The sequence below is a fragment of the Phyllobates terribilis genome, unplaced genomic scaffold, assembly GCF_046119375.1.
Source record: "Phyllobates terribilis strain yellow unplaced genomic scaffold, ASM4611937v1 Scaffold_4__5_contigs__length_816908805, whole genome shotgun sequence".
Taxonomy (NCBI): Eukaryota; Metazoa; Chordata; class Amphibia; order Anura; family Dendrobatidae; genus Phyllobates; species Phyllobates terribilis.
Window position 1 is genome coordinate 461,199,508 of NW_027362764.1, and position 20,168 is coordinate 461,219,675.

The window sequence follows — 20,168 nt, forward strand, 5'->3', positions numbered from 1 at the left end:
CTGTAATGCAGCGTTTGCTGGTATAACCACTGCGTCTCCTATACAGCCTGCCTGCCTGCCTGCCTGATGTCTGGGATGGATATTAGTCCTGAGAAGAACTGTTTGTTTCATCTGGCAGCCTTTACAGACCCTACACTAACTATTTCGCAGTATATATCTCTCCCTAAATCAGCAGCGCTGTCCCTACACTGTTTCATCCCAGCCGTCTGTGTCCAAGATGGCGGCGCCCGGTTTTAAATACTCGAGGTGACGCTGTGCTGCCACCCAATCAATGTAATGCCCACAACCAACATGGCTGCGGCATTACAGTGACTGGCTGGTAATCCCTGCATGTTCATTGGCTCTGTAAAGAGCACAAAACATGCAGGGCGGAGACTCGAGCTCCCGCCCGAGTAACCCGGAAATGCTCTGTGCTCGCCGAACATCCCGAGTAGCGTGATGCTCGGGCGAGTACCGAGCAGTGTCGAGCATGTTCGCTCAACACTATTAATTTCCTTTAACAAGAATAAGCATTGTATGTTCTCATTTCTTCATTGCTACAGTAATAGTGAGCTACTTATAAATTGATTTAAGAGTGTTACAGTTATATCATTTTTCTTTCTGCCATGATTATGCTTTTAAATAGTAGATTCAATACATTTTGGTTTATATGATGGCCAATGCCATGACTAACAAAATTACCCAAAATTGCATTGTTATCCTGAAAAAAAAATCGCTCAAAAGTGATAACCACTAGATGTCTCCCTTTTGTCTTACTTGCTGTCAACTGCCTGTTGAAACCTGGGATCCATCTCTACCAGCACAGATCTGATGTAGAACACTGAAAGTGTCGGAAGGTCTCTGACCTGCTTTAATATCTGTAAATTAGGCATGAGGTATGCTTTCAATTTATTGCAGACAAGCCTCTGGATTATAGCAGGTGCATTGCACACTGAGAAAAAAAGGGGAAAGCAAGTTCTAGCCCCTATAGTGCTGACAGAATGCTGGTGAAAATAAAGCACTTAATCAAAAAGAGTGAATTGGGGTAGTTCCTGTGTATATTAGATTAGTATGCAGTTTTAACATATTATGGGGAATGAAAGCAGCAAGATTTTGCTTATTCTTTAGTTTCGGTTGAAATGACAAAGTTTGTTTATTCTTGTAAATCATCAATCCCTGACACATATTGACTGTTATTTATAATATGCTGCTCATGTTTGCATGCACTCATTGCCTTAATCATGGAAATGTCATGTTACAAATCACAATCAATATACAAAGTGATTCTGGAAGAAGGGAGGGCAGCTGCTTATTTTTGGAAGAGACTGATTTGAATCGTTTGCTTTTTACTATACCAGGCAGCTGCCTTTACCAATCAGAATGATGGCAACTGAATGCTTAAAGCTTCAGCTCTCTCTTTTGGGGATCTCTCTTGAGGAGTCCAATCAAAACTGTAGGGACTGAGCCACAGGGTGCCAAGTGGACACTAATTACTTCCATCTGGTGCAGTTCCAGACATCTCCTGAGAAGGAAGGAGTGCAGCTCTTGGCACCAATTGGCTAATTCAATTTACTTCAGCAGCATTAACCTCTGTCAGAATATTCATGAGCAGGAGAATGAGAAGCTGTGGCACAAGCAAACAGAATCCACTTAGAGGGAAAGAGCATGTGAGTGAGCAAGGTGCCTGCACTAAACTATCGCAGGAGATCGATCTGCAAGCTCCCCAGCTCCTGTCATTGAACACTTAGAGCTTACACACATCCACAGGGAGGATTGCAAGGAGCCAGGAGGAGTGGAGGCAGCCAGGGAAGCCGGGGAAGGCTGCACATGTGTGGCTGAGCAGACAAGCTGTGCAACAAGGGAGAGCCTTGGATCTTTGGGCATCTGAGAAGGAAAGAGAAAGGCTGCGTCTGCAGGAGAGACACAAAGCAGGTAGGGAAGTTTTATGATGTATCTAGTAGCTTTATTCTACTGCTGGATAGGAAAGCACTGTAGAAATCAGCGCTATAGGATTAGAAGGCATACAATGATAGTGTTAGTTGTTTGACTGTTATTTATTGCATACATGTGGCATTCAGGACTATCTTGACATATATAGCTGTATATTGTACGATCGTTACGAGCTGAGGACATGAGGTTGCTGCAGTGTGCACAGTTCAGCACGCCGGACAGCTCCCCGTACATCGCATCCCTCTCGATCACTGCTGCTGCTGATTCTTTCCAACCTGTTTTTCCCAAACTTTTTTTTTTTTTTTAATCAACTAAGTTTCTCCAACTTTCCGATGAACTTGAAACATGTCTTCTCCATTATACAGAAGGGACAGCTCGACCTTAGCTGTTCTTCATCTTACATTATCTTTTAGTCCTGGACTTGTTAACTTTGTCTTCTCTGCAGAGCAAAAGGGGGGAGATATCCAGGTCACCCTGCACCCAAGAGATTGCTGTTAACTAAAGAAGATCTCTGATTATGTTCCACGTCTGGAAAGGGTAGAAGGGAAATTGTCTGCTAGAGGGGAAAAAAATGCAATTCACTTGTTAGGAAGCAGTTATCAGACTTGTGCCATGTAGTGATAGAGAGAACAAGAATAGGACTTTTTAGCCATTAAAACATTTTTTGCTCCGCAGAGAGAGTTGAAGCACATTATTGGCAGTGAGAGACTGGGATGCTTAAAAAATGCAGGCAGCTGATTCTGGTGGAAGCCAAGGGGGCCAGTGAGGCAGGCTCTGCCAAAGCAGGCTGGAAACCCAGAATAAAGATTTCATTGTATGTAAGCTGACTGGAATAATTATAGGCTTAATTGTTTATTCTGATTGGAGATTCTGTCATCATAACTGGTGTGTGTGTGAAGTAATGCAGAAATTAGTGGTGCTGGGTAGCAGGGAGAAGATGACAATCATTCCTAATTTTAAGTGTTTTTATTTACAAGCGATTTATTGCATTAACATGTATATCAATTATACCATTTACTCAGGATCCTTAACATCACAGTTGTCAACTATTGCAAGTGTCATATTGTCACCCCAAGTAAAGGTTTATTGATGTCCAACCGTAGACACCTATGTCAGAATATATATATATTTATATATATTTTTTTTACTACTGTAATTGATTTTGCAGTGTGGCTGATTCGACTGCTGTAACCTTCAGAGAGATTAACTGCTAAGTAAGGTTCTGGGTATTGAGCTTTGATTCCAAAGGCTAATATCCCTCCATAGAAAGTAATTTCCTGTGTCCCTGTATTTCACATATTCTAGCTGTATTTTATGTGGCGATTAAAAGAATAGGTGCTAATGCTTAGGAACAGGAAAAGCTTGAAGAATTCAGGAATTGTGCAATCATTGCCTATTTGAATCATTTAAGTATTTGCTGCCGCACTAGTGTTATATATATACTTCAAGGAGTTGTCTGGAATATCTTTTTAATTTTAGAATAAGCTTGCTGAATCACTTAAAAGAAAAAACACACATCATTATTCTTCCCCATGTCCAAGTATGAGCCTCTGCTGCACCAGTCTTTGTTGAATGCATACAGTGGTGACATCCCAACTACAGTGGTGACATCCCAACTACAGTGGTGACATCACAACTAGACCGCATGTGACCCTTCAGTTATTCACTCAGCTCAGTGACTCATGCTATCTATATCTCCTCAGTATCCGCCACCCGGTGTGTAATAACGGAATAACTTTTTAGCCACAGGGTGAGTGCCACAGTTTTTCCTCTGTTCCCTTCTGCCATCTATATCTCCAGAGCTGCTGAACCCATTGACTGGCTGCAGCGGTCACATGCAATGTAGTTGTGATATCACTGCTGTAGCCTGTCAACAAAAATTGAAAGAGGTAGTACTAGATCTGGAGTAAATGAATATTGGTGTGTTGGCTATATTTAAGTTTACAAATCTATGCTAAAACATATATTTCCAATCATCCCCTTCACCAATTGTTATAGCACCACAAAAACGAGTAAAAAGAGAGAAGGAAGCAAATGTAATTTTTTTTTTATTAACTCGGACAGATACCTTCATATGAACATATATAATACATGTAAGGATGGCTGGTATGATCTTTGAAAAACAAGCGAAAATGTGATTTCTTGCTCTTAAGTTTTATGGACTTCCAAGTTCTCATTCTGAATATCATTTGAAATAGAATATTCTTATATTCATCCATCTCAACTCAGGTTTATGGTTACAACTTTGTAGAGACGCCTATAATACCTATATACAAACACGTTAGGACAGTAGCTCATAATTCTGCCCTATATGAATGATTATACAAGAATGTCATTAGGATTCCTCATTAAGGTCCATGGCTTTTATTAGTACCTGATTTTATGAAGATTTCAGATAGTCCCATTAATGATCTCTGAAAGCTATGTTCATACTTGTGTTATTTCATTTCCGTCAGTTTTCTTATGCATAGGGGGAAGTTAAATAGGTCACAGTGCATCTGAATGGATCATGATGGATTTATGAAATGGATATTAAAGGATCACGATAGATTAGCCGATCATAATAGTTCTGATATATTTGTCATGTATCCTGAAAAAAAAAAGAAAGCCATGATGCCAGTGTAAGAAATCTGATGTCTCTGAATATGCTGTTCTTGAAGTTTCTAAATGCTCCTAAATATTTACAGCACATAAATTGTTAAACACATGAATCTTTAATAATGCAATCAGTTTTGAGATATTTAATGCTAATACTCTAAGCCATCATTCTAAATAGATATCTTTAAAGACAGAACAGGTAATACTGCAGTTCGGCGTGGTAATCAATTACTCTGTATGTCATGCCTCCTCAACCGAAATCAATTTCTTATGAAATCCTCAATCTGCATGCATCACAGCACATTTCTTAGTCAGTGTAAAAAAAAAAAAAAAAAAAAAAACTAACACAAATAATACATTTTAATTTATTCACCACTTTCAGTGTGGGCATAATGACTGTGTAGTACTACATATTCTCTCTGGGGTATGGATCTACTCATTATGTAGATGACCCTTCATTTCATCTGGATCCAAAAGGTATTAACAACAATTTAAACTTTGTTAATTCTTTCTGTTTTTCTGGTAAGATTATCTCTGAAATGCAGTGACCATTCAAACTGACCAATATTTATGTGGCTACCAACATGCTCATGCCTTCTACTACCCTTAAAACTTGTTGAGAATTACCCTATGTAAGAAAAAAAATCCAGTGCAAACATCAGCTCATCGCCATGGGTCCAGCACCTCTACGCTCTTGAGATGATCTGTTATCACCAGAAGCCAAGGGCAACCACATTAAATGTATCATGTCCATGTACTTGAATTGACACTTCAGGCTCACTGTTCTGGCCCATAGATGAGAGTTGAAACCGTAAGAACCTTTATAACATTCATGCCTAATAGGGCAAGTGGACATGGATTACTGTAAAACAATCTCTAAAAATTCTTCTGGTGTTATGGTTATCAAAATATGTACATTATTGGGGGAGGACAAGCTAAACAGTCCCAACCTATTAGAGTAGTACAACTAGAAGAGAAACTTAAAAATCATAAAGCATCACGTACAACTAAACTCCTAAAACACCAAATGTTGAATTAATAAAAAAATGTATGATATCTACAAAAACTGAAAAAAATACTTTCCGCTATTGTATTACAGTTACATAAAAAGTTAAGTAACCTTGTATATTCTCAGGAAATGTTTTATATCATTATAAGTCATTAAAGAAGTACTCCCATCAAAGTTTTTATCCTCTTAATATATTGCAGTCATCATACTATATACAGTAGCACTGTGTACTTACAATTGCTTGTTTTTCCTTTCTAGTCAATTAATTCTTCTGTTTTCCATTAGGTCCAAGATATCACATGATTAAAAACTGACTAGCTGAATTCTAAGCTCTATGTAGAAGCAGGAGCTCAATTTTCCCTGTATGAGTTATGAGTCACTGCAAAAGTCACGGCAGGGGAAGAAGTGGAGCAGCTGGGTCAGGAGTTAAAGAGGGGAATTATTTATGCAGGGAAAAGTGACTTACTGTTTCTACATAGAGCAGAGAAAAGAGAAGAATTTACTGGGTAGAAGGGAAAAATGAGCAATTGCAATTACACAGTGTTATATAATGGGATGACTGCAGTCTATTAAGAGGATTAAAACTTTGATGGGTGTGCTTCTTTAAGACCAAGTCCTAATACCATAAGATTGCAGGTTGCTGAAGAAAACAAAAAATGACACCAATACTATTAAAACAGACGGACTATCCAGTACTATACACGTGTACCACACAGACAGATGCCCCAATTCTCCCAACCTTCACTAAGAGGCTTGGCTGCATCCTGTATAAAAATGGAAAATGTGCAAAAAAACCTGAAAAATAATGTATAAGAAAAATATATTACATGAGGTATTGGTCGATATTTTGGCAAAAATATGCAAGCTCGCAACCCATGCCAAGGGTCCTCATACTTGCAAGCCTAATCTAATTGTATGGGTGTCATCGATAGGCTGTAAGCCAGATACTGTGCATCACACGTATCTGTGTGACTGGCATCCTATGCAAGCCCCATCTGTGTGCATTTTCAGTACTACACAGCCACCCCCTCCATAAATTGGTAGGTTAGTGAGTGGCTGTTGCATCAGTATTTTGGAATTGTGCTGCCCCCGCCTTTATCGTGGCTGTCTGCAGCATCCTGCTAGTGCATTGGTAAAAGCCAGTAACCTGTAACAAAAGCTAAACCTGTGAAGATCTGAGGTTGTGGGTTTTAATAATCACTTAGGCCGATTAACGATGCAACATTATTTTATTCCTTACATCAAGGTTTTACAACAACTCCAGGTAAATGGCCAAAATACCATTCTCTCAGTCCTCAAGTTCCCATCTGGGATCATGGCCTTTGTATCAGGCGATACTCACTGACTCCCAACTTTTGGTTGGCACACAGATTTCATATCTCCAGCCAGTATAGTCTGCAGCCACAGTCCACGATCCTCCAGATGACAGATAAAACGAAAGCACAGGTATCCAGTAGCAACAGTCCTTTAAGAAAGTTTAAATCCAAATGATAGATCCCACAACGATAGCACGTTTATCCAGCCCAGTCGGTACTGATCTCCAAGACTCCATGAACCATTCATCCATCCCTGGGCTACAACATCTTAGTCTAGCTGCTTCCCTTCAATGACATTCCACACCACTGTTGACTAAACATGTAGCTTCTTTTTCTTGTTCACTGGGTTCAGCTCCCTCAAAGCTAAATGTGCATTAGTGAAAGTATTTTTCCTCAGGCCGAACTCATCACCTGAGACTGCATGTGTGACTCCCTGTGGTGACATCTCCCCTGGATCTACTTTTCCACATACACAGTGAGCCTAGTGGCTGAGCGAACAATGGTTAGAGATGCCTAAGATACTAATGAGATTACTGGAATGCTGAACAAGTGAAATTAGTGCACATACCGACCATCAAGTAGAACATTAATAAAACACAGCAAGAAATCACTAATAAAACACAACAATAAGATCGATGGCATCGATGCTCTGTGCTGGAAAAATCTGATAGTCTTTAGAACAAGGTCAAATCCTCACAAAACCAATGAAAATAATAGTAATGTAGAACAGGAAATGTACATTTTATGTTTTTTTTTAGGTAAAAACATAGTACAGCTGGCTTATCGCTGCTCCGATCCTGGTTTCAAGATCATCTTTATTTGGAAATAGTAAATAAATAAACGTATCCAGGAAATACCTATTCTCAGTACAGCAAAAAGTATGGTATAAGCCTGAAGAAGACCTCAGCACGAGGTTGAAACATGTAACTCTACACCTTATTGAAAATCGCAGTGAAAAAATAGTTTTAATGCTACATTTCTGTTGGAGCATTTACTAACGAATTACAGTTCTCGGTGGTTTATCAGCATCAGTCCAAAGTGGGTCCTGTTTGTGGCACTGGAAGTTCATATTCTCTGGTTTTATATGCTTATTGTTATTGGTGGATATAGGCAGAAGACAACCTTTTTGAGGAACATTATGTGGGACCCTCACAATCCAACAGCTGATTTGCCAGTTGTGAAGGGATCATCATTGGTTGCACTGCCTTTATGATTAGTCTCACCACATTGCCAATATTTGAACTATACAAATTAATTATTGTCAAAAACTCTTGAAGACAATGTAAGAGATTGTATCAAGAAAGAACTGTAGGAATTTATTTTTAAAGTTGTGTTGGGCCACCTTTCTTACATAGTCTGCATACAGCACTACGAATATGATGTGCCCAGTCCCTCCATGATAATGTCCAAGTGAAAAAGGCTTCCTCAGGGATCTAGCACATTTAGCTTGCTATAGATAAAAAAGGGCAAATAGTTTACTGTCAACCAATATAAAAAATCACAATTCTGCCTTACAGCATAATATCAAATAACATATTATTTGCTCTGTTTACACTATATGTAATACATATCTGAAGAGTACAATTCACTAATGTGTGTCTATTATGCAGAATCTGAATAGTGGTAAAGGGGAAAGAAAAAAGTTATACACTGCATCTAAGTTAACTTGATACATAAACCTTTTAAAAGTTAAGGCAAATGTTTCAATTCATCTTTTTTATGATTGTACACGCATACATACACAATACACCGAAGAGCTGTTTTCATTGCACTCTTTCGGTATAATGTTTTATATCTATATTAACTCGAGCAATTTAGTATTACCAAATGGAAGTTAAAAGCTTTGCAATAATATTGGCTCATGCAGACTTCATGTCACTCATGATCTGAGCCATACAAGCTGTACCATACAATTGTAAGTGCACATTCACTGGGTGATCACTTTGCTTTGCTTTTTCATCCAGTCTTACAATACCTTTTGTTTTAACCATATGGGCATTTATATGCTCTATATTTCATTAGTCATTTCCATTTGATGTTAATAATTTATAATAATGTAGTATTTCAATGCACGCCTAGTGGGACACCTATCCCTAACATTACAGCATGCAAATGACTTGTTCTTTTAACCTTCAAACACACAGGTTACATATCCCGTTAAAAGGAATTAAATATAATTTTTCATTCTGTTATTTTTTTCATAAGGATATAAGCAATAGGTTAGATTACCAATATAAGCAATAGTTAGATTTTTTGTATTTATTTTTCTAATCAGGTAAGATTTACATTGTTTTCGGCAAACCCATATATGTAAGTTGAGACAATTTACTAATCAAAATAATTAGATGAGTTTGCAATGATTAATTTGCATTGCGAATATACGTATTGTTATGTTCCAACTGTAATAAATTTGGTCTATTAATGTTATATAAAATTCATGAATAATAGATTTGTTTGGAAGTAGAATAAAGCACATCACATCTATAATATAACCGGGGATGCGTGTCTCTGTCTGAAGCCTTTATAGACTGCGCATGCACGACGCGCAGTCTGGCTCCAGACAGAAGCACGCATCTAGCCGTTACATGTAAGAGGAATGTATGGCTCTGGAGATCACGATATGCGTAGACACTGAATGCATACCGCGATCTCCGGCGCCATACTTACATACTTACCTGACCGGGAGGAGCGTTGCCGCGGCGCCTCTTTTCGCCAGAGACCGGGGCAGGAGTGAGGCTTCGGATCGGCACATGCACATAGTGCTATCCGGCGCCATTTTACTGAAGACACATTTGCAGTGTGTCTTCAGCAAAATGGCACCGGACAGCGCGGTATGGGCACGCGCGTACTCCGGTGCAACACTCCTCCCCCGGCCTCCGGCAGAACAGGACAAAGCAGCGCTGGAGCACAGGGAAGAAAGGTGAGTATAAGTGTTTATTTTTTGTATGTGTGTACAGTGTGAAAGGGATGAGGGGGCCACATATACCAGGATTGGGGAGTGAGGAGGCCACACATACCAGGATTGGGGGGTGAGGGGGCCACACATACCAAGATTGGGGGGTGAGGGGTACCACACATACCAGGATTGGGGGGTGAGGGGACCATGCATACCAGGATTGAGGGGTGAAGGGACCATGCATACCAGGATTGGGGGGTGAGGGGACCATGCATACCAGGATTGGGGGGTGAGGGGTGCCATGCATAACAGAATAGGGATGAGGGGTACCATACATACCAGGATAGGAATGCGGGGTACCATGCATGCCAGGATGAGGGAAGGGGTGCCATGCATACCTGGATGAGGGGTACCATGCATACCAGAATAGGGATGAGGGGTACCATGCATACCAGGATAAGGATGAGGAATGCCATGCATACTAGGATGAGGGATTGGGTGCCATGCATACCAGGTTTCTGGGATGAGGAGGCCATACATACCAGAATTGGGATAAGGGGTGCCATGCATACCTGGATGAGGGGTACCATACATACCAGAACAGGGATGAGGGGTGCCATGCATACCAGGATGAGGGGCCCATGCATACCAGGATAGGGAAGATGAGTGCCATGCATACCAGGATAGGGATGAGGAGTGCCAAGCATACCAGGATGGGGGTGAGGGAGCTATACATGCCAGGATTGGGGATGAGGGGTGCCATGCATACCAGGATTGGGGAAGAGGGAGCCATGCATACCAGGATTGGGGATGAGGGGTGCCATGCATACCAGGATTGGGGATGAGGGGTACCATGTATACCAGGATTGGGGATGAGGGAGCCATGCATACTAGGATTGGGGATGAGGGGTGCCATGCATACCAGGATTGTGGGATGAGGGGAGCCATGCATACCAGGATTGGGGATGAGGGGAGCCATGCATATCAGGATTGGGGTTGAGGGGTACCACGTATACCAGGATTGGGGATGAGGGAGTCATGCATACCAGAATTGGGGATAAAGGAGCAATACATACCAGGATTGGGGATGAGGGATGCCATGCATACCAGGATTAGGGATGAGGGGTAACAGGCAAATACCAGGAGGGGGCAGCACATACCAGCATGGGAGATCATATACCAATAAAAATACTCGCCACCCGGGCGTAGAACGGGTTCAATAGCTAGTATACAGTACAGACCAAAAGTTTGGACACACCTTCTCATTTAAAGATTTTTCTGTATTTTCATGACTATGAAAATTGTACATTCACACTGAAGGCATTAAAACTATGAATTAACACATGTGGAATTATATACTTAACAAAAAAGTGTGAAACAACTGAAAATATGTCTTATATTCTAGGTTCTTCAAAGTAGCCACCTTTTGCTTTGATGACTGCTTTGCACACTCTTGGCATTCTCTTGATGAGCTTCAAGAGGTAGTAACCGGAAATGGTTTTCACTTCACAGGTGTGCCCTGTCAGGTTTAATAAGTGGGATTTCTTGCCTTATAAATGGGGTTGGGACCATCAGTTGTGTTGTGCAGAAGTCAGGTGGATACACAGCTGATAGTCCTACTGAATAGACTGTTAGAATTTGTATGATGGCAAGAAAAAAGCAGCTAAGTAAAGAAAAACAAGTGGTCATCATTACTTTAAGAAGTGAAGGTCAATCAAAATTGGGAAAACTTTGAAAGTGTCCCCAAGTGCAGTTGCAAAAACTATCAAGCGCTACAAAGAAACTGGCTCACATGAGGACCGTCCCAGGAAAGGAACAGCAAGAGTCACCTCTTCTTCTGAGGATAAGTTTATCCGAGTCACCAGCCTCAGAAATCTCAGGTTAACAGCAGCTCAGATTAGAGACCAGGTCAATGCAACACAGAATTCTAGCAGCAGACACATCTCTACAACAACTGTAAGAGGAGACTTTGTGCAGCAGGCCTTCATGGTAAAAATAGTTGCTAGGAAACCACTGCTAAGGACAGGCAACAAGCAGAAGAGACTTGTTTGGGCTAAAGAACACAAGGAATGGACATTAGACCAGTGGAAATCTGTGCTTTGGTCTGATGAGTCCAAATTTGAGAACTTTTGTTCCAACCACCGTGTCTTCGTGCAATGCAGACTCTACATGCCTGGTTCCCACCGTGAAGCATGGAGGAGGAGGTGTGATGGTGTGGGGGTGCTTTGCTGGTGACACTGTTGGGGATTTATTCAAAATTGAAGGTATACTGAACCAGCATGGCTACCACAGCATATTGCAGCAGCATGCTATTCCATCCGGTTTGCGTTTAATTGGACCATCATTTATTTTTCAACAGGACAATGACCCCAAACACACCTCCAGGCTGTGTAAGAGCTATTTGACCAAGAAGGAGAGTGACGGGGTGCTACGCCAGATGACCTGGCCTCCACAGTAACCAGACCTGAACCCAATCGAGATGGTTTGGGGTGAGCTGGACCGCAGAGTGAAGGCAAAAGGGCCAACAAGTGCTAAGCATCTCTGGGAACTCCTTCAAGATTGTTGGAAGACCATTTCCGGTGACTACCTCTTGAAGCTCATCAAGAGATTGCCAAGAGTGTGCAAAGCAGTCATCAAAGCAAAAGGTGGCTGCTTTGAAGAACCTAGAATATAAGACATATTTTCAGTTGTTTCACACTTTTTTGTTAAGTATATAATTCCACATGTGTTAATTCATAGTTTTGATGCCTTCAGTGTGAATGTACAATTTTCATAGTCATGAAAATACAGAAAATTCTTTAAATGAGAAGGTGTGTCCAAACTTTTGGTCTGTACCGTACATTCAATGTAATATGCACATTATAGCATTTCAGAGTACAGATGTATTTTCTTTGTTATATTGAATAGTAGTGACGGCTTGCACCTGTTCACACTTATTCTGTTTGGAGGTGCTGGACAGAAGTTTTCTAGTGAGCTCATACTGACAGTCAACCAGAAAGTTTGTAACCCTTCTTTTAATCTATCTTTTTCCGAGCTCCTCTATGCTGATTTATTTATAAAAATTTTAGTTCTTATGCCCTTAAACCAGAGAGCTCTGTCACACAAAATAGTTAATAAATAACTTTTACCACGTGTCTGCTTTACATCTGCATCATTTTTGAAACATAATTTTTTTTTGTTAGGAAGTTAGAAGAGTTAAAAGTTAATCAGCAATTTATCATTTTCAAACAAAATTTACAAAACCATTTTTTTAAGGACCACAGCACATTTGAAGTGATGTTGGGGGGCCTATATGACAGAAAATACCCAAAACTGACCCTATTGTAAAAACTGTGCCCCTCAAAGTCTTTAAAACCATATTCAAGAAGTGTATTAACACTTCAGGTGCTTCACAGAAATTAATGCAATATGGAAGGAAAAAATGAACATTTCACTTTTTTCACAAAAATTTTATCTTAGCCCCATATTTTTTATTTTCTCCAGTGTAACAGAAGAAAATGGATCCCAAAATTTGTTGTGCAATTTCTCCTAAGTACGTCGATACCTCATATGTGGGGAAAATCTACTGTGTGGGCGCATGGCAGGGCTCAGAAGAGAATGAGCACCATTTGACTTTTTGAATGCAAAAATGTCTGGAATCAAGTGTGGGCGCCATGGCGCATTTGGTGACCCCCCTGATGAGCCTAAACAGAGGAAATCCCCTACAAGTGACCCCATTTTAGACATTTTGGAAACTAGGCCCCTAAAAGAATGTATCTAGATGTGTGGTGAGCATCTTGAACTGCTTCACAGAAGTTTATAACATAGAGCTGTGAAAATTAAAAATCAAATTTTTCTCAAAAAAAATGTTGTTTTAGCCCCAAATTTTGCATTTTCACAAGGGTAACAGGAGAATATGCACCTTAAAATTTGTTGTGCAATTTCTCCTGCGAACACCGATACCCCATATGTGGAGCAAAACTACTGTTTGGGCGTACGGCAGGGCTCAGAAGGGAAGGAGCGCCATTTGACTTTTTAAATGTAAAATTGGCTGCAATCATTAGCGGATGCCATGTCGCATTTGGAAAGCCCCTAATGTGCCTAAACAGTGGAAACCCCCCACAATTGACCCCATTTTGGAAACTACACCCCTCAAGGAACTTATCTAGATGTGTGGTGAACACTTTGAACCCCCATGTGCTTCACAGTAGAACATTGAACTATGTAAATGAAAAATTCAATTTTTCATGCAAAAATATTGGTTTTGCCCCAAATTTTTCATTTTCACAAGGGTAACAGGAGAAAATTGACCACAGAATTTGTTGTGCAATTTCTCCTGAGTAGACCGATACTCCATATGTGGTTGAACACTACTATTGAGGCACAATGCCTGGAGGGAAGAAGCGCCATATTGGAGTTCAATATTTGCTGAAAGGGTTTGAGGGTGCCATGTCACATTGGAAGAGCCCCTGAAGTGCCCGAACAGCAGAACCCCCCCCCCCCATAGCTGACATCATTTTACAAACTACACCTCTCAATGAACTCATGCAGTGAGCATGTTGACACCACATGTGCTTCCCTGAAATTTATAACATTGGGCGGTGAAGAAAGAATAATTATATTTTTACTACTAAAATGTTGTTTTAGCCCCTAATTTTTATAAGGGCCAACAGGAACAAAATGGACCTCTCAGTTTACTGTGCAGTTTCTCCTGAGTGCGCCAATACCCTACCTGTAATCAGGAACTACTTTTGAGGCACAGTGAAAAGCTCAGAAGGGATGGAGTGCCATATTACAGTGCAAATTTTTTTGTTATGGTTTCATGTCCTTTGAAGTACAGTAACCCATTCTGGATTATCCCTTTTGAATAAGGACTATCCTGAAAAAAAATAGCCACAAACTGATACTTTGGCCATCTGAATCCCTATTAAATCACCCTAAGATGTCCATTATATTATTCAGTTTGTGTGACAAGTAGATTAGTACATACTCATGCACCAATTGGACAAGACTATGTCATCAAAAGAAGGTGTCACGCACCAAATCCAAAGGGACATCTCAGAGAAAAGTGGGAAGACAATTTGTGATACCATCTTTGATATACACGTAATTTGTGATATGTGCCTGGCTTGAGATAGAATCCCTTTGTATAGATCCCTCAGTGTTGAGTATGCATGCTTGTTTTATTTCTCATGAGCCAGTAGTACTTTGCATCAGACATAGGGTATTGTTGGATGATCAGTTTGTCTTTGGATAGGGTTCCTAGTACAGTTGGGTTCATTCTTTAGGACAAAATGAAGTGATTGTTGATAACCCAGGGTCTTACTCTTGGGACAACAGCAAACAGCTACTGTAGGTGAAATATGATGTTATATGGTAACAAAACAGATAATTTTTCATTTGCAATCACAGTATTTCCAAGTTATGTACTTGGAAATTCTATGCATTACAAGAATATTTGTTTAATACTGTAACTTAGTATTCTGTTAGTAACTTAAGCTTCACTGGAAGAGAATTGTTTTATTTTATCAGCTATATCCATAAATTGTGGACATTGCAGACATAAAATCAGTTATGTGGGTTGGATGGATCTATACACCAAGGGTTATCTGTCAAAAATATTTCTCCTTTCTATTCCTGCCATTCCTATTAAGCTATTTCATTCATTCAGTTCTAATACTATTTCACTGTAATTGCCACTTCTTATGACCTTTGCCCTTTCCTTCCACTCTTCAACTTCCTTCATTCCACTAGACAGCATCCACAACCATCTCTCACTCTCCATAGCCTTTATGTATTATTTCTTACTCAGGTGTATCTTCCATATTATTCTTCACTCATTCTGTGGACAGCAAGTTAAAGTTCGTAAATATGTATTTAGGCATAAAATAATGCTATTTTCTCTTCTGTCAGCCAGGTCTTTAAACCTACATAGTTCTAATGTATAGGTGTAATATACAATTTTCTTAATTTTTACAAAATCTCCAAGTCATTTCAAGGTTATATCTAATACACTAGTTATTGGCAGTTTACAAGTGCTATTAGCGGCATTTTTTGCTTTTCTGAGTTACAAAATCAGCCTTGGGATCATATTTGTTTACACTTTATATAAGGTTTCCAACATTTAGAATAAAGGAATAAGCTAAAAATAGTTTACAAAAAAACATTCAGTATGGTAACCAACATGTCATCACTACTGAAATTATTGTAATAAACAGTGATTGATCTCAGCTATCACATAAGATGCTGTCAGCGTCATATAAAACACAAACTTTTAACCAAACCTTTAAATAATTACCGTTTTCAAAATTTTAACATTTTAGACTGTTAAAAAACCCCAGTTAATGTTCAGTTAACTGTTATCCCATTTTAATTTTGGTGTAAGCTTCTTACATTTAAAATTATCATTATATCCCCTTCTGTCAGTCTTTGTGAACCTTCAGGACTCCTCTGTTATGCTTTTTGATGTCGTCTTCATAATTACAATTTGTTCAAGTACATAGTGGTGCCAAAGTGTGCTAGAACTCCATCACGACACCTTTTTTATGGCTGCCAGGGCATTCTGCAACGAGACACCTGCATAAGGACTCTGCATTCTTTTACTAAAGTCAATCACCATTTATTTTCAGAAAAAGTGTGATCACACACTGAAGTTGAACATATAGTCCCTCTTACCCTACTTCTATTGGACTACTAAATTCTTCTCTGTTGTGAAAAGACCAGTAAATTAGCAAACTATCACACTTATTAGAAAAAGGCTGTCTACTCAACTCCATGCCTCCATGCCCGAGGCACTGAAGCCCACTGTCATCTAATAACATCTCCAGAAGAAGAGTGGGGCAGAGTATAGCAGAGTCTGGAAATTTGTGACTATTACACTGAAAAAGAGAGATTACTGGGTTCAGCTGAAGACATACTGTCAGATTATATTGTTCTGTAGTTGCAGTAGGTTAGATTACCAGGCTATATTATGATATTTTGTCGCTTGATGTTTATGCTATATGTGTGTAGGTGTTGTCACCCTATGGTTGTGAACTGAACTACAGCCTTTCAAGTGTTTTGGTAGCTATCTCATAATATCAGCTATATCCTCCTTCTTCTCATTGTGCTTTCTAAAACTCAGAATAAAACCAAACTCTTTCCTTCATCTCAGTCAATTTCCCTACCTGATCTACCTATCACAATAAATTACATTACGCTTTACACAAGTCTGCTGCTTTGGAATTACTCTTGAAATCCCACATCCAAGCCCTTACCACCTTTTCCTGCCTCAAACTAAAAAAAAAAAATTGAATTCTTCCTTTTCACAACCCCAAATCTACTTAATGCTAGCACACACTCTCATCATCTTTCACCTTGACTATTGCAATATCCTCCTCTGTGGCCTCTCGACTAACGTAATCTCATCTCTCCAGTCCACCCTTAGCCCTGCTGCCTGGTAAATACATCTCTCCCCTTGCTACTCCTCTTCCTCTCCCCTCTGTCAATCCCATAACTGGCTTTCAATTCCCCAGCAAATCCAGTTTAAATTACTAACCATGACTTACAAGCCTGTCCATAATTTGTCTCCCCCATGCATCCCCAAACTAATCCCCCAATACCTTCCCACATATAATCTCTAGTGCTCACAAGACCTTCTTCTCTCCTTATTCTCTCCTCTGCTATAATACATTTTTAACCAAATCGCCTCTAAGATTTTTACCAAACATCCCCCATCCTCTTGAATTTAGTGCCTCATCACATCCAATTGTCTCCCATATTTGGAACTTACAGATGGCACCTGAAAGTTTATCTCTTCAGAAAAGCATGTAGGCTGCAATAACCGTGCCGCCACCTCGCTACCACCTGAGCTGAACCAATTCCCCGACCTACTGTCTTCTTCCCCATTACCCTGTAGATTGTAAGCCCATATGGGCAGGGTGCTCTTCTACTCTGTACCAGTCATTTAATTTCATTGTTTGTATAAGTATGTAACCCTTTTCACAAGTACAGCACCATGGAAGTCATGGTGCTTCAAAAATAAATAATAATCATAATAATGATAATAGTTATAATTTGTTTAGCAAGAAATTGGAGTCCTTAAACTAATTCTGGAAAGCGTAAAGGTACATAGTTACTAATATACTTGTTTAATGCTTAAATATAATGACAAGATGGAAGCTGAGAGGGAGGATTTATAGCTTTGAGATTATGTACAGTAGAATATAACTTATAGTAGTCTGAATTGTACCGTTTTCTTTTAATGCCTAATGCCGATGTAGCTGAAGATGTTTGCGTTTACAACTCCCATTAAATTAGGGCAGTAATACACTAATACTAAAATTCTGGCACAATACAGGCAAATTAGTGGTTACAAAACATCACTGCAGTGACAGATGCTGAGATTTCTCCCTATTAATTGTTTTTGGGGCACAGGCTCGCACTTGTCTATGAGTGTTATATAGAAGCATTGGACATCTGGTCTAAGTCTGAATTGCTTTGCAATTTTGTAGAGCCTGAAATGACTTCATATGTGATAGGTCAAAGGTATCTCAGTGGTAAGCTTTGCACTAGTCACGGTAAGTCATCACAGAGGTCTGGGCTGGATGAAGAAAAAAAAAGGAAAGAAAATCTACGATTAGGGAAGATCTATGACTCACTGAATTCAGTTATTCTGCAATCACTTATTCTGCAGAGTATCTGTGTAAAACTGAGTTCTACCACTTCTAATGCAGTGGCTTTCACAACAGTGTGAGGTAGTGACCCAGTTTAGTCCAACTTAAACGTCATTACTTTTGGCAACTTCCAAAAAAAACGTAACTTTTTCCTTCGGTTTGCAGCCGGATCGTCCGTAACAGTCCGTATCAAATGCATTGCCGTGTGCAACTGCACCACCTTATCACTCGTGGATGTGTCAGTGGCTTTGCCTGCTCTGGCCTGTGTTCAGTCTAACACAGACCTGTCCTACTCAGAGCCTCCTGTTCTCATGCTTGCAAATGAAAACTGACACACCCAAACATTAACTGAAAGTTTAAATGGGAATTGTGGACATGGGCCACTCCCAAGACCCAGAGTGGAGGGAGAGATCCATCCCACTTAGTGATGAGTGAGCATGCTCGCTACTGCTCGGCGCTCGCCTGAGCATGCTCGCTACTGCTCGGTGCTCGGGTTGCTCGGGCGGGAACTTGGGTCCCCTCCGTGCATGTTTGGCGCTCTTTAGAGAGCCAATGAACATGCAGGAATTAGCCTGCCATGCACTGTAATGCCGTAGCCATGTTGGTTGTGGGCATCAGGTCTATATCAGACCTGGCGCCACCATGCTCGTCACAGTCACTCCGGATCAGATAGTGTATGGAGAGCTGCTGCTGTGTCAGGGAGAGATTTGATCGTGTACTAGGTAGTGTAGGGAGAAAAACCGTACATTACACATATCCATCTTAACAAACAGTCCTTCTGAGGACTAATCAATCTGCAGAGATATCAGGCAGGCAGGGTATATAGGCAGGCAGTGTATATAGCAGACTGCAGTGCATATAGCACAAGAGCCTCCATTCCAATTCTGCCTTCTGCTGCTGTTAGGTTTTTCTATACAAAGGCCCAGGTCTCAGGGGCCAGGAATACTTTTCTTTGGATCTTAATCCTCATTATTTGCTTAAAATGCAATCCAGAGAACACCATTTTTTCTGCGCCCTTTGCTTGTTGGCACTGCAGAATACAGCCAGGTCCTTTCCATATTAGAGCGCTAGAAATCTAGCTATTTAAAACTGTGCTTACTCCGTCACACAGATCACATATACGTTGTCAGAAAATAGTGCCATTTCTGGCCTCCATTAAAAATTTTACTTAGTGTGTCATTGAAGCAATTCACACCAGTTTGCTGTTCAAACTACTTACCTACAAGCCAGGTATTTAAAACTCTGTTTTCTCCGTCATACGGATCACATATACGTTGTCAAAAAATACCGCCATTTCTGGCCTCCATTAAAAATTTCCTTTAGTGTGTCAGTGAAGCAATTCACCACAGTTTGCTGTTCAAGCTACTTATCTAAAGGCCAGGTATTTAAAACTGTGTTTTCTCCGTCAAACGGATCACATATACGTTGTCAGAAATTACTGCCATTTCAGGCCTCCATTAAAAATTTCCTTTAGTGTGTCATTGAAGCAATTCACCGCAGTTTGTTGTTCAAACTACCTACCTACAGGCCAGGTATTTAAAACTCTGTTTTCTCTATCACACGGATCACATATAAGTTCGCTCCAAACTCAGTCATTTGTAATGAGCGTGGAAGATACTGTCCTCCATTTAAAATGGGCAAGGCACGTGGCAAGGGATGGGGAACTGGACGTGATGGTAATGGTGCATGCAGAGGCCGAGGACAAGGCCGTGGGCAAGCCGAAATTGTGCCACAACAAACACCCACATCTTCTCGCCTGACCTTCCTGTCCCAATTTCTTGGGGACT

At 40.2% G+C, this 20,168-nt stretch overlaps 1 protein-coding gene across 2 annotated transcripts in view; it reads left to right on the forward strand.

The window, feature by feature from the left end:
* The first annotated feature begins 1,324 nt into the window (after window positions 1–1,324).
* CDH20 (cadherin 20) overlaps window positions 1,325–20,168 on the forward strand; it is an 813,890-nt gene continuing 795,046 nt past the window's right edge. For both annotated transcript variants that reach the window (XM_073678646.1, XM_073678647.1), the window contains exon 1: window positions 1,325–1,911. The gene's annotated coding sequence lies outside the window, so the exon portion shown is untranslated. The remainder of the gene's footprint in view (window positions 1,912–20,168) is intronic.